This window comes from Pangasianodon hypophthalmus, chromosome 16 (genome assembly GCF_027358585.1).
Source record: "Pangasianodon hypophthalmus isolate fPanHyp1 chromosome 16, fPanHyp1.pri, whole genome shotgun sequence".
Taxonomy (NCBI): Eukaryota; Metazoa; Chordata; class Actinopteri; order Siluriformes; family Pangasiidae; genus Pangasianodon; species Pangasianodon hypophthalmus.
Window position 1 is genome coordinate 15,562,745 of NC_069725.1, and position 15,106 is coordinate 15,577,850.

The 15,106-nt window shown below is 37.0% G+C and overlaps 1 protein-coding gene and 1 pseudogene across 3 annotated transcripts in view; one reads left to right on the forward strand and one right to left on the reverse strand.

The window, feature by feature from the left end:
* Window positions 1-15,106, reverse strand: part of zbtb46 (zinc finger and BTB domain containing 46) — a 105,442-nt gene that overhangs the window by 32,776 nt on the left and 57,560 nt on the right. The gene's annotated exons all lie outside the window — the stretch shown is intronic.
* On the forward strand, window positions 1,102-6,677 carry LOC113530370 (uncharacterized; annotated as a pseudogene).

The window sequence follows — 15,106 nt, forward strand, 5'->3', positions numbered from 1 at the left end:
GAAGTAGTACAGATAGTACAGTACAGGTACTATAACTATAGTATATAAATTAACATGATTAAAACGTGTGGTAGAACAGTGCAGCGGTACTGTGGTTGTTGTAGAATGCCAGCACCCTCAGTTTAGGTAAGAGTGTGGGTTCAGTGAGTTTTTTTCAGTGTAGAAAGTCAATTCATGTGTGCACGAGTAAATATGAATGTCCTTCCTCAAAGTAGCGATGAATGAATTCAATTTTCTCCTTTCTTGCCAATGGAAACTTTTGTTCTTTTCTTAGATTTAAAGTTTCACTAGCTGGTTTAAAGTGAACATAGAAGTTCACAGCCCAGATCAGACTGCTCTTGGCCACTTCAACTTGGCAATGAGTCGATTTTTAAATATGCCTAGGCTTATGGATTATTACAATATATTTTTAAAATAGAATTAACATCATTCTCTGATAGTATCTGATAATTTGTTAACTGCACGTTTAATGTTATGATTTTGAGAAAACATAAAATACCCACAATAAAATATGAATAAAAAATAGCTTAATAATGGACACAGATATTCAGTAATACGGACACTGGAAAATTTACACATGACTGCAGGAGTGTAATGCACTGGATCATTATTTTATGTGCTTTGTAAAGGCACACTTCATTGCGCTCTCTGCAGGTATTCACAAGATAATATGTACATAAATATTACTCAATTCAGTGCGCCGATTGACAGTTATGAGACATAAAGTACCAACTGCAGAGTTGCCATTTCTCACGCATTAGTCTCAAGCCAAAAAACAAGACAATACAGCGAGTGCTTGTGTTGTTTGATGTGCATAAGAGATGCTTTTCTCCAACGCATAACTTACATTTTACTCTTTTTTTATATAATCTGTAAATATTATGAGTTAAAAGTCATGCGCATATTTCCATTTCGCAAAACAATTTGTCATAACAGCAACCGAGTTGTTGTTAAACTTTAAAGATGTGCATGTGTGTCAAACAGACAGAGCGCAAGAGAGAAATGAGCACAATAAGATTGACTAAAATATTACAATAATAATAATAACACTTTGAGTCAACAGCATATAGTTGCTCAAAAATATGCTTTATAATATTGCTTTTTTGGGGTAGGGACAGCTTTTTTACAGTTTAAAAATTAATTACAATAACTTTGGTTCATCACATGAATTTACCCAATTCGTGCCTGCTATAGGCCTGCCAAGCCTACAGTATCTACAACTCATTCTCACTTATTGTCCACTTCCCCAATGACACCTTGATATCTGTATGGATAAATGTTTCACAGCAGTCCTGCAGGGCCACACTGGCCTCCTGAGTACACCTCCTCACAATCCTTGTGGAGACAGGCTGCCTTTGAAATGAAGGAACATACTGGGGTGTTAACAAGGTGAGGCTATGGCCTGATCTACCAAGTGGGCGTAGGGTAGTAGCTCTGTATGCTTCTTTAATATTTGCATACAAAAGGTCTAGTCTTCTGTTTTCCCATGTAGTGCAGTCAACAACCTGGTGGAAAGTTGGGAGAGTGGAATCCAGATTTACATGGTTGAAGTCTCCAGTAATTACCACAAAATCTTCAGGATGTTGAGACTGTAACTTAGCGTCACATGCCACGTGGTGTTGGTGATTACGGTGTCATTGTTTCACAGTACATCCTGCATAAGACAAGGAGCATTTGATAAAATTTGCTTTACCTTCCTGCTCATTGTCTTTAGTACGTTACGCAGCATTAAGCATTTCGATTGGCCTGATAGATAGACCTAGCCTACAGTATCTACAACCCATAATTTATTGCTCATGCCCACAACGACACCTTGACATCTGTATGAATAAATGCAGATGTAAGGACATCTCAAAATGACCAAGATCAGCAAACTGCATTCCCAAGACATTAGGATGATGAAGTCTGCTGGAAGTTCCACTTGAGAAATACACCACCGTTTGAGTTCCACTGGTGTACATGCTATATTGAGCACCATTAGAAGACATTAAAAAGAACGAACATCACGCATACCTAATCCTCACAAAATAAATAAATTACCCACTTCATACAGTATGATGCTATCACAAATGTAAATATGTTGCAATGTCATATGTTGGCCGTGCCTAAAGCGTCAAATATTTATTTTATGTTTGCCATTGATTTTAGGGACATTGTCGCAGCCATAGCCATCATCACTAGCCATAATGATGAACTGCTGGCAAGTTCAGTGAAAAAAACAGCTCTGGCGTGACAATGGAGTGGACATCAGTGAGCGTTCCATTCTGAGGATCAGACAAAAACTTGGGTGGAAGTAGGGTAAAACTCAACATTGTCCCATGATGAGAGACAAAAACAAAGAGATACGTCTCCAACAAGCCCAGATATGGATTGATGAGAAGGAGACGTTTAATGACATCATTTTCACTGATGAAACAACAGTGGCTTTGGATCACTTTGCCACCATGTCATTTCGTAAGAGTGGCCGACGCATGTCCAAATCCAAGCGAAACACCCACTGAAAGTTCATGTTTGGGAAGCAATATCCAGACTGGGACCAGGACCTATTGTAATCTTTGAAGGGATAATGGAGCGGTCTTTCTTTGAAGATGCTAAGAATCTGCCGCTCCCTACAATAGAGAAAACTTCAGAGTCCATCACCACTTTTTCCAAGACAATCACCTGAAACAGACTGCTGCAAGCAGAGTCCTTGCTGCACAGGGTATAAACTGGGTGAAGACTCTACCAGAATCCCCTGATATGAATTCCATTGAGATGATGTGGCATGCTCTGAATGACTATATTCAGAAAGAAGCAAAACCAACTACAAAGTCTGACTTAATTGCTGCCAAAAAAAAAAAAATTCTGGTTTGAGGAGCTTACAGTAACGGCATGCAACAAGTACATAAGTAGACTGCTTGAAGTTCTTCCAGCAGTGGTTGAGCATCAGGATGGACACACTGGAATGTACTGGCTAAAGTATAATGCCATAAAATGAAAACACTGTACATTTCTGACCACTTTCCAATAAATATAAACTTTTTCATGGGCATAGCAATTTTGCTGTATTTTTGTATTTATTAGATTAAACTGAAACATAATAAAACTGAGTGCTACAGTAATGAGTGTAGCCCCCTATTTATATTTATCAACTATCAAACATGCATGCCAAACATAAGTCAACATAAATACTGTGACAACTACTATATAAGGAATAGTAAATTAGTGAGTGATTTCGGATACAGCATGACACGTCTGAACAGTTGCTCTACAAGGTCTGTTGCAAAGATGGACACAGTGATGAAAAATGTGACTTATAAAGTCAAGTAAGTAATAATAAATACATAACGTCACAGTTGTGAGATGCAGCCTAAACTCACAATTGCAAGAATTAAAGTTGCAATTGTGGGAAATAAAGCCCCCAATTCAGGGCGACTGAAACCAGCAAAACCAGTTGGTCGGAAATTCCACCTCACACCCCGTGAATGGAAGGTGTAAAGAGATCGACTTATCCAACTTCTCCAAAACAGACGACTGACTTCAGTCCATCTTTTAAATCCATTTAACAAACATACTGCAGTTACTGCTAAAATCACTGGATTAAAATAATTCTGATACTAACTACTGTATACTCTTTGCAAATTATATTTAATAAAAGCTTAATTGTATTGAAAAGTGATCAGTAATTTATTTGCTAAGGCAATACATGGGCATCACTTTGTTTTGAAAAGTGGTGGGGATAAAGATGTGGGGGTGGTTCATCTTTTGTACTAATCGCACCATACTGTAGCATGGATTGTGCTGTTTCTTTGTTAGATGGGATTTATGTACTGTAGTCTAATCAGTGGATTTACTTGAGGGACTGTAATTAGGACTAGAAATCTGAATGACCAAAATATTAATACAGCAATAAAAGATACACTGCCTACAATTAACTAATAACTGTTAATATATTACAAATTAAAATACTATTAATAATAATTAACTAAATGCAGTTAATGCTTATTTTTATGTTTATGTTTACATAGGATATGCTACAGTACATGTGTTATTATCGATCATCTAAGCATTACCAATGAGCAGACCACTGTACTGAAGTGGAAAAAAAACAGGCATGACAATATAAAGCTACAACGTATGAAAATTTTACTTTGCACTTTCCTTTTAGATTATTGGCTCGACCTCTGTCTTAGTAGGATTTTAATATTACATAGGGAGAAAATGTTAACATAAAAATATAATTTTTCTCTTTGGATTACAGTGTCCTTGTTTGGTGGTAAATTGCAAAAGACAAGGTACATGTGATAAAATTTGTTTTACCTTCCTGGTCGTTGTATTTAGTAGCTACATTACGCCATGTTAAGCCTTTAGATTGAATGGCAGTGTTAATCTCGTCAAAACGAAATGACGAAAATGTTCATTAACAAAGGGTTTTTTTCTCAACGATAATGAAGACCAGATAAAAATATGCATCATGACTACTCGTTTTTAATTTAAACATACTGTTGACGAAAATATGACAAAAAAATAAAGATTAACAATCAACACACTAACAACTAAAAAAATCCAGAAAGAATGTTATTGTTGTGCACTCATAAAGAATAAAGAAATAATATAGATATCAGCAGGAATGAGCTGCATGAGCTGAGTGGATGAAAACCAGTAAACTAAGGCAATTTATTAGCAGGTTAATTAACTCACCCAAATGGATCCTATAAGAGGTTAATCAGATTCATAAACAACATAAACGCAGTTTTTCAGGATGTGTAAATCACATTGTGAATATGCTTTTTCTGTAACACATTTGGTAAATGTTATTTAAATTAATACTTAAAATGTTTGAATATTTGTTTTAATTTTGCACTTTCTTGTCAACTAAAATGTTATTTTCGACTAAAATTTTAGTTAGAGTAAAATTGACAAAAATGAATGAATATGGCATGACAAAATGTTGACTAAATTTAAATGATATTTTCATCAAAAGACAAAAATTATGACTAAAATTGTCTAAACACAGTAAAGTGAAGCAAAATAAAACTGAGTGCTACAGTAATGCATGTATTTATGCATCAATGATCAAACTTCAAATGTAAATTAAATGAATGTAAATCAAATTTACATGCCAAACATGTAAAAATACTACTAATAACTGAATTATTAATGTTTTATCAGCATGTGCGCAGTACAGGTATTGTACAATAAACTTTAACTACACTGAAAAAAAATGGAATGTGTGGTCGGTTAGATTTAAGAAAAAATATTAGGTATGGTTTACAATATGGATATTACGGATGTATGGATGTTACATTAACATAATGGAAATTACGTTAATGTAACTCAATTCAATCACATGGAACCGATGTATGCTGTTGAATTAAGTAAATTCAGTTAGCTTTTTTTTTCAGTGTGTGGACATCTGTGTTCACTTTAAACCAGGTTTTTCAATAGTGAAACTTTAAATCTGGAATTCATTCAATGGTACTTTGAGGAAGGTCATTCATATCTACTCGTGCACACACGAACTGACCTTCTACACTGAAAAAAACTCAGTGAACCCGCATGCTCACCTGAGCTGAGGATAAAACCAAAGGTGTTGGTATTTTACAACAACCACATTAGCGCTGCACCGTTCTACCACACGTTGTAACCATGGTAATTTAAATACTATAGTTATAGTACCTGTACTATGTCCTATCTGTACTAATTCAGTTTTGTAATTGAAACATGTTTAAATTAGGTTTAGCCTAAGCAATGCAATGAACGTGAATGAATGTGTACCCCTATGAGGTTTTGACCGAATCCATGCTTCATTAGAATACCTCTGCCTCATTAGAATTGAATGATGTGTGGTGGCCATATTGTTTACAGATGTTTTTGATTATTATAATTATTATAATTATTGACAGTCATACTCTCCTGAGAAGATTGACACCAAGTTTGTGAAGAAAGGTAAAAAATCCTAGTTCACAAAAGTAAGTTTCACATAGTATGCAAATTACCAAAAAAAAAAAATTTAAGTGGGCAAAGCTAAATTCTTCCTACAGGATTTTTTGTTTGGGATAACCCACGGAATTTTTGGAAAAAGAATGTTGCTTATAGAACTCACAGTTCATGAGATATGGACCAAAAGGTAAACACTTGCCACCATTTAGTTACAGTGCCACCATTTAAGCCAGTTGTACCCATCTTGCTTATTTACATAGGGGCATGGAGTTCTACCTGTTCACCAAGTTTCATGTCTGTATGACTTATGTTTTTTTTCTGCATGATTCGCTTCAGCAGGGAGTATCAGATTAATAATAATAATAATAATAAGAAGAAGAAGAAGAAGAAGAAGAAAAATCCTAACAAATCTAATAGGGTTACAGCACTCAAGCTTGGACCCCTAAAAATCCGAACAAAAAAAAAAATGTTCTAGCACTACGTGCTTGGACCCCTAATCATAATAACTACAGCTGCAAGCTGTGATCTTTGGGGGCCAAGCACCATTTGCAGATCACACCACTAGTGGCTATTTCTCGCCAAAATGAAAATCTTGTTCAAGTTATGTGACTGTAGCTCAGTGCCAACACTGTGAAATGTGTGCTACAACCTGATTGGCTGATGGTGGTCATGTTCTTGAAGCAACAAAAGGTAAAAGTAGAAATCCACTCCCAAATTACTATATCGATGCAGTACGCCAAATTTCAGCTTGATCAGATGTACAGTTCTTGAGAAATAGTTATTTGAATTTAACCCTGCACACTGTGAATGGTCACACAGTCTCAGCATTTAATCCAGAATAAGCCTTTCAATTTTGTGGAAAATCATCTAAAAATGTGTTATAACTGGCTGAGTAACTGAAGAATTAATTAGCATGTAGTGGCCATGGTGTTTACAAATCTCAACATGTTGATCATTATTGAGGATCAGAGATTCAAGCAATTTACAGATATTTTTGAGTTAGAGCTTTTATTCAAAAGCCAAAAGTTAAGAGGGCATCAAACCCAGGTGGTCAGAACAGCAAGCCAGGGTTTTACTAGTTTATAACCTGACTGAGAGCTCAAACAGAAAAGATTCAAGTAAACACCTCACTGGCTACATTTATGTGCAAAGATTTTTGCCAATCTGTATTAATTCATTCTGACTGCAGATTCTGAATGCACTGTTAATATGTTTCCCAAACTGGATGTTATCTGTAATGCAATCCTAAATTACGAGCATGCAGGGAGCAAGATATACTGACTGCTTTGCCATAAAGACATAGAGTACATGAATCTGGTTAGCGTGTTCATGCTTATTAATTGCACTGCTTGTGTTTTAACATTTTTTAAATCTATTTCCCTTCTTATTATAGTCATCCAAGTGTGATCATTAAACAGAGAGTGAGAGAGTTTGTGTGTAAAGTTAATAAACATTTAATTCGTTAATTCAAATTTGCCCGAAATTCAGGCGTAAGGATGCTCTGGTTGTTGAAAAATAACACATATTATCCATCAGTAAAGCAGCTATGTAATGCTTTTGCTCATCTTCTAATGTTATCAATATCAAAGGCCACTGAATAACAGCACAAGAAAGAAAGGTTTTTATCCTCACTAAAAGTCTGACAAAAACACTGAACTGTACTGAGGTCAGTCCGCGTCCTGCATCTGCCTCATAATTTTAGTTTGACACCCCTTGCATCACAAATCCAACCTCACAATTATTTTAAATAAAGTCGGTAAAATAAATTGTTTTTTTATATGACCATTGTATTGTAGAAGGACCACACCATGACTCAAACACACACATGCAGAACATACACATTGATTGCAATTTTGAAAGTAATTAAATTTAAATTGATTATTAAAATAATATCAATCCACTTTGATAAAAATTAATTCACACTGTTCTTAATTGGTTTACTCTATTCCGATTGGTTACATTTACATGCAGCATAATAAACTGTTAACTAGAATAATAATAACCATGTAAACCATTACAACTGATTACTTTACAATCAAAATCAGCACCCGTGGTCTGTGTATGCACATTTGGGTCATGTCCTTGTGGGAAAATAAAAATTATGATGTTGCAGATTTTAATCTATTTAAAATTGTGACGGGCATCAAACTAATATTTTGAGGCAGATGCCAGACGTGGATAGACCTCAGTAAAGTTCAGCATTTTTGTCAGACAGTGAGAATGTAGAAAAACTTTAAAAAGTAGGTTACAAGGGGAACAACTTTGATAAAGTCATTATTTTCTGTGCAGTTATTCCCAAACAGTTGCCTTTAATATTGCTAACATCAGAAAATGAGGAAAGGCTTTGGACTATATTTGTGTTTTACCAATGGATAATGGGACTCATTTATCAAGTTGACTACACATGGATTTACATCTACATTATATTTATTCATTTAGCAGACGATTTTAATCAAGACGACTTACAAATGAGGAAATACAAGCAAAGCGATATATCGAGTAGTGCTACCATACAAGATTTTTAATTGTGTGCCAGAGGAGCAAAGTGCACAGAGTAGAGTTGTTAGTTAAGTGTTCATGGGAGAGGTGGGTCTTTAGCTGTTTTTTGAAGATAGTCAGTAGAAGAGACTGTTTTTTGAAGAGACAGTCAGTTTGAAAGTTCTGGAATGGGACCTCATGCCTCACTGAGCAGGCACTACCAGGCGTCGGTCGTTAACTGATCGAAGGTTGTGGGAAAGAACATAAACATAAAGGAGAGTGTTGAGGTAGGGGGTACCGTTCCAGACAAGGTCTTGCATGTGAGCATCAAGGCCTTGAATTTGATGCAGGTGGCTATAGGAAGCCAGTGGATTGAGATGAAGAGGGGTGTGAAACGAAATTTATTCCTAAATCATTCATAGGAGCATTTACACAAGAAAATAGCTATTCATGAAAATGGAAAAACATTCGTATCCTTTTTATGCTCCGAAGTCAGTGTAAATTTATGCATAAGATGACTAACTAATGTAAACATCGACTTGATAGACTTCATATAATTTGCATGGATTACTGAATATTTATATATGGATTATACTATCAAGTTCAAAATGCTTTTTATTAAAATTACTTTTACAGCATTTAGAAGACATCCTTATCCTTAGCTACTTATAGAAATGCTTTGTAGTTTCTTTTCTGAAAAACACATCCTCATGCTTGTTCACTGGGTCAAGGACTAAGAGTACCATCAAGAAGATTTTATGAAACCCAGTCAATTTTATATTATTGGCATTAATTAAAGAATATGAAAAATAAAGAAAGCAAGCCAACATGAACCCATAAATTAAGACGAATAAAACTAGCCATTCAATTATAACAAAAGAAATGCCACCGTATAAACGGTGGGTGGACTGGTCTGTCTGGGCAAATGCCTCAGCTGACGGAAGGTCAAGCTTATGAGGGAAATGATGTGTAACAACCAGCATGATTTTTCCAGAGGAATGAAAACTGGCTTATGAATTGGTTCTGTTTTTCTCATAGCATCTTCTTTTAACTCACCCTTCCAGCACGTCAGCCAAAACACTTTAAACAATTTTAAAATAGCAGTTGTGATGTGGTTGGTGTTCATCATCACCTGGATACAGTGTAGATCTTTTTTCTCTTCATGTTGTGCAGAACGCGTGGGGCCTTGAGTTTGACAAGTGATATAAACAGTTCATTTAAAATCTGCATTTGGAATGAATTCATCCGGATTGGTGAAAATATTTGCATGTAAACATAGCCAACAGATGGAGATGTTGCAACAAATAACTTTGCAATAAAACTGAAAACATAATTAGTAATGCTCAGCAAAAACAGATAAAATGCAGGCAGACAAACAAAATGTAATCCAATGGAGTCCACAGCAAAAGTTCCAATTTATTTATCCTAATGACTTGTAATGTTCCTTTAAATGGGAGTTTGCATTCAGAAGATACAGCTCTTTTAGTACATACATGCAATGGCCTACAATTTCATTGATCTTTAGCAGCCAAATGATTTGGCTGTCTGCTAGACACTTTGCTTTGAATAAAAAAATTGGTGTCCCTGCATGATGTGCTTGGTGTCCATGATCAGCTGGATATAGTAGATATATTTTTTCTCCATTTTCATGTCAAATCATTTTCTTTTCTGCTCCCTTAATTCACATCTACTTCACCCTTTCTGTAATTTGCCTCCAAATGGCCTTTTGAACTGGTTGTTACGCTGTTAAATAATATCTATTTTTATTGGCATAAATTTATTGGTAAATTTATTTACTGATAAATTAGGCCCATTGTTTCTGGATTTTGTAATGTTTTTCCTGAGTTTTTCCTAATTTCAGATGTGAGTGTGACTTACATCAAGTGCAGCTGACAGGTGTTGATTTTGATGAGAGTTTCAGCACTTGTGTTTGACAAATGTGCCCTAAAGTGTGTATCATCTTAAAATGTACATAAAATGGAAAAGATTGCAGAGACTTAAAGGTTCTGTAGAGGAATCCTTCTAACCTCTGCAATGGATTGATTGCCATATACCGGAAGCATCTTTTTGAAGCAATAAATGACCTTCCATTAGTTAACTCATTCACCTGCAGTACCTGTGTAAATGCATGTTTGAAAGGGTGCTGATGAAAAAAAGGTTATGTGGGTTGACTTTTAAGAAGCTTTTCATGAAATTCCAAAACTTTTCTCTCAGCTCTTCAAACAATACATTTGTTACAATTCAGCTTATGTTGGAACAACCTGCTAAATGAGTACTTTCTCTTTCAGAGCATCATTTAAGAAAACAAAAAAAGAGGAAAGAAGCAATAGCAAACAAGCTAAGGTCTCACTTACTCACACACAGACACACACACATGCACACAAGCATGGAGAGTTAATTAAGGTAGAAGCATGGGGGAGTTAGGATGAAAGGGCGCAGGATTGGAAGAATTCATTAAATTCAAGGAGTCCAACCTTCATCTGTGGGGTAGGGGGCATGCAAGTCAATCAGTGAAACAGATCTACTCTTAACGACACAAGCGCCATACACTCACAAAATTAATACTGCAGTGACCCTTATAACACACACACACACACAAAGACTACAGCTAGTAGGTAAAAACATTTAATCTACTTTTAAGAATTATATGTATGTATAATGTATGTGTATAATGTATGTGTAATGTAAATGAGGCACACTTGAAAAGTGACTCGATTATTTTTTGATGGAGTATTTAGAAATCTGTAGTTAGTTAAAATATGCACAGTTACATTTCTCTTAAGACTATCCTTTGTTCATCAGTATTATGTTCAATGGTTAAATGAGCAATTGTTTCATTATCATGCCACACAGACATATTACAATAGTAGTTTAAAGAATAAAGAAGACCATTGTTATATCTCTCTCTCATAAGAGAGGTCTGAATAATTTTGATGCCTCCTTGCAAAGAAATTCTCAGTTTAATTTGGTTACCATGGCAGCCAGGCACACTTGGCTTCAACATTTATGCTAAATAAAACACCCTTTTAAGAATAGACACAAATAGGCGGACTCATGGCAATGGCTTTGTGTGTGTGTGTGTGTGTGTACCTCTGCGTGGGTGCTCTCCAGTTTGGACATGAATCTGTATGTTTTCCACAGTATAAATGTGTATGTCAGTGCATGTATGTGAATTAACAAATGCAATGTATTGATGCGTCCAATAAGCAAGTGTGTATTATGTGTGTCTGTGTGAGCATGTTTTAATGTTCAATAGCATGGCTGATTATGTGCTGCACTGTATCTCTAGATGCACTCTCCCTATCACACAAAGATTAAGTTTCTCTCTCTCTCTCTCTCTCTCTCTCTCTCTCACTATCTTACACATGCACACACACACACACACACACACACACACACACACAAAGACATCTTTGTTTCCATCTTTCCCATGAGGGGTTTGTTTTTTAAAGCAGGGGGACAGATTTTTTTGGCCACACTGAACATGCCTGCATGATCACTTGGGCAGTTTCATCATTTCCACTGACATGCAGCATACAATGATAGGTGAGAAGAGGTATCTTACATATCTGTGTGTGTGTGTATGTGTGTGTGTAAATGTGCATGTCCAGTGTCCACAGCAGGGGGAGGGAAGGTCTGACTTGCACACAAACTTTGAAAGGGTAAGAAGTAATTTCCAGTGAAGGAGGGAGTGAAACTGAAAAAGCTCAAGAATTCAAAGGCAATTTAAAAGCAGTGTGGGAGGGAGGAATAAAAAAACACAGAGTGAAGTGAGAGGAGGGAGGATTGAAAGTAAAAAAGAAATTGTTATTCCTCTCTCTCTCTCTCTCTCTGAGCTGGGTCACAGCCTCCATGGAGAGAGATAGGCAGAAGGTGGAAATAAAAAATAAATCAAAACAAATCCCTGACTGCTAGGAAGGGAAGAAAGAAGGGAACAAGAGTAGAGAAAGAGAGGTTCAGGTAACAGCAGAGGGTTTAGGGAGCAAATATTTGGGATGAAGAGCCTGGGGGGGGGGGTTAGATTTGGGAAGAACAAAGTTCAAGATAATTTGGGCAGTTAATGCATCTTCGCAGAGCAGGCCTGTAACAGTAGTGAGGCAAGACAGAGAGACTGAGAAGAGAGAAAAAGAGAGTGAGTGGCATGAGGAGAGAGAGCTGAAATGGTGTGAAAGCCAGGAAAACAGAAGCTGAATATGACCGACAGAATAAAGAAGAAGAAAAAAGTGAGGTTGGGTGAGGGGAAATGGTATGATGGGTGGGGAAGGGAAGCAAACACGCAGGGCTTTGTGCTAAAAGCAGGCTGTGCAGAGGGTGCGTCTAGTTCCAAAACAAGTCAACAGGCCAGAAAACAGGGCCTACAGAGCTGGCAAACTCTCTTATATCCAAGCATACAGATGGTCAAACACCCCCCCCCCCCCCCCCCCCCCCCCCCCAACACACACACACACACACACACACACACACACACACACGATTATGTGCTACTCTAGTTGTAAGGTCTTAGACTGAGTCCAGTTGAGTTAAAAAATAGTCCTAACCTCAGTTTCAGCCACTCACAAAAAATATAAATGCTTTGGGGTAGCACAGTGATGCAGTGGGTAGCAACCATAAATTTCTCCTTAAGGATCAACAAAATCCATCCATCCATCCATCGCCACCTCACACCTCAAGGGTCCCTGGTTCAATCCTGTACTTGGATTCCTGTCTGTGCAGAGATTAGTATATTCTCTCCATGTTCATGTGAGTTTCCTCTGGGGTCTTTGATATCCTCCCGCTGTCCAAAAACATGCATATAGGCAGATTGGCTACACTAAATTGCCCCTAGATATAAATAAGTGTGTGAATGTTTGTGTCCATGGTGCCCTGTGATGGACTTGTGTCCCATCCGGGTTGAATTCTCTTGCCTTGTGCCCAGTATTCAAGTACAATGCTACACTGTACTTGAAAATGTGTAAGTTTTATAAATAAAAGAAAATGAAAGAAATTTTTTTTTCAGTGTTTCTACTGTATGTAAGGACTTTTGGTATGGATAATGCCACAAACACAACAGGTGCAAACACATACTATTAGCATGTTTGTGTTTGTGTGTCCGATTCCTCTTAGAATCTATTCTGAATCATCACGTAGTGTATCGCCTATATTCCCGTATCCTTGGCAACTTCTGCACTGAACAATAGAGAACATGGAGGCCAGGGTGGAAAGACAGCAGAAAGAGAGAATTAGGGAGAGAGACAGAAAGAGAATGGGAAAAGGGAAAATCAGCAGTTTTCAACAGATAGAAACTGTCATTAACACTGGCTCGATCTCTAAAGAGGGACACATGAAGAATTACAACCAAGGAGAGAGTCATCTTTCATCTAATACACCTCTTATCTGGCAACTGACTTTTGCTTAATCTCTGCAGTCTAAAATGGATGCTCATATAAATGTATGAGTTGCTCCATTTTAATTTATTTCCATTTTATTTTTATTTATTCCATGCCATTTGTTTTACTGCCGCACTCTGTTCCATGAAAAAATGTTCCTGTTCCATGAAAAAATGAAGGCCAGTGCCCATTATTTCTGACATGTTAAGGAATTGTCACATTATTGGCGACCATAGTCCCAACATCCTTACACATACTCTAGATCACCAAATGGTCAATGAAGCACCATGGCAACTAGATGTTGTCAGCCAGGTAAAAGGTAAAATCTTTTTACAAACATAGCTGAAGCTGATTTCCCTCACAAAAACAATGAATACTGCATGTGTGCATGTATGCATGCGCATGTGCAATATGCCAGACTCCCAGTGTACATGGTTAATGTGACTGACACTAAGTGATCTAGAAATAGAAGATAAGGAGGTTTTTTTTTTGGGGGGGGGGGGGGGGGGGGGTGAAGAGCAACAGAGTGTGCAAGAGAGACAGAAAGAAACAGAGAGAAAGGCAGCTCAGAGAAGAGGCTACTCGGAGAAAATTAAATGCATATGAACAAATCTGCAAAACCTTGGCAAATAATGGCAACCTCCCCCCACCTAGCATCCATCCATCCAAGGCAATGTTGCTCCTTCCAATTCCCTGCCTCCAACCAGTAAAATCCACAGAAAACACCCCATCACCTTGAAATTTAAACTTGTCCACTTGGGCTAGTCTAACTACCAGTTCCTACACTGTTTACAGAGTGATATCAAATCAATATGGCCGTGCACACAGTGAACAGTCCAAAGTACCCCTTCTCTACTTTTAAATTAGTTTACAGCAGTATTGGCTTTAGTTCAATTAATATACAGACACAAACCTTGGTTAAATCTTTAAAATTGACCATACTAATCACTGTTTTTAGAAGGTAATCAATGTTAAAGTTATCACTCATATAACTAACATTAGCTTGCTAGCTTGTTGCTAACACTACTCACTATTGTGCACTGCACAATATTGCTGTACTGCAATTTCAGTCCAAAATGTTGCATGAATGTTCACTATAGTAGAAGAGTACCAATAGACACTCAGACCTGTCACTGGTAAAGTGTGGTTAAAGTAGCTTTTAATGAGCTTTATGTGACAGAGCAAACAAAAGACATGCTTTCGTGGAGGCATCCATGTCCAACGTCAAACGTGCGGAGGTAGGAAATGATGTCATTACAACTTGTACGTTTGCTGACATTTTACTGTCCTGTTGTGCACAGCAGGAGACACAGAGCTGAGCCCTTCATAACACACACACG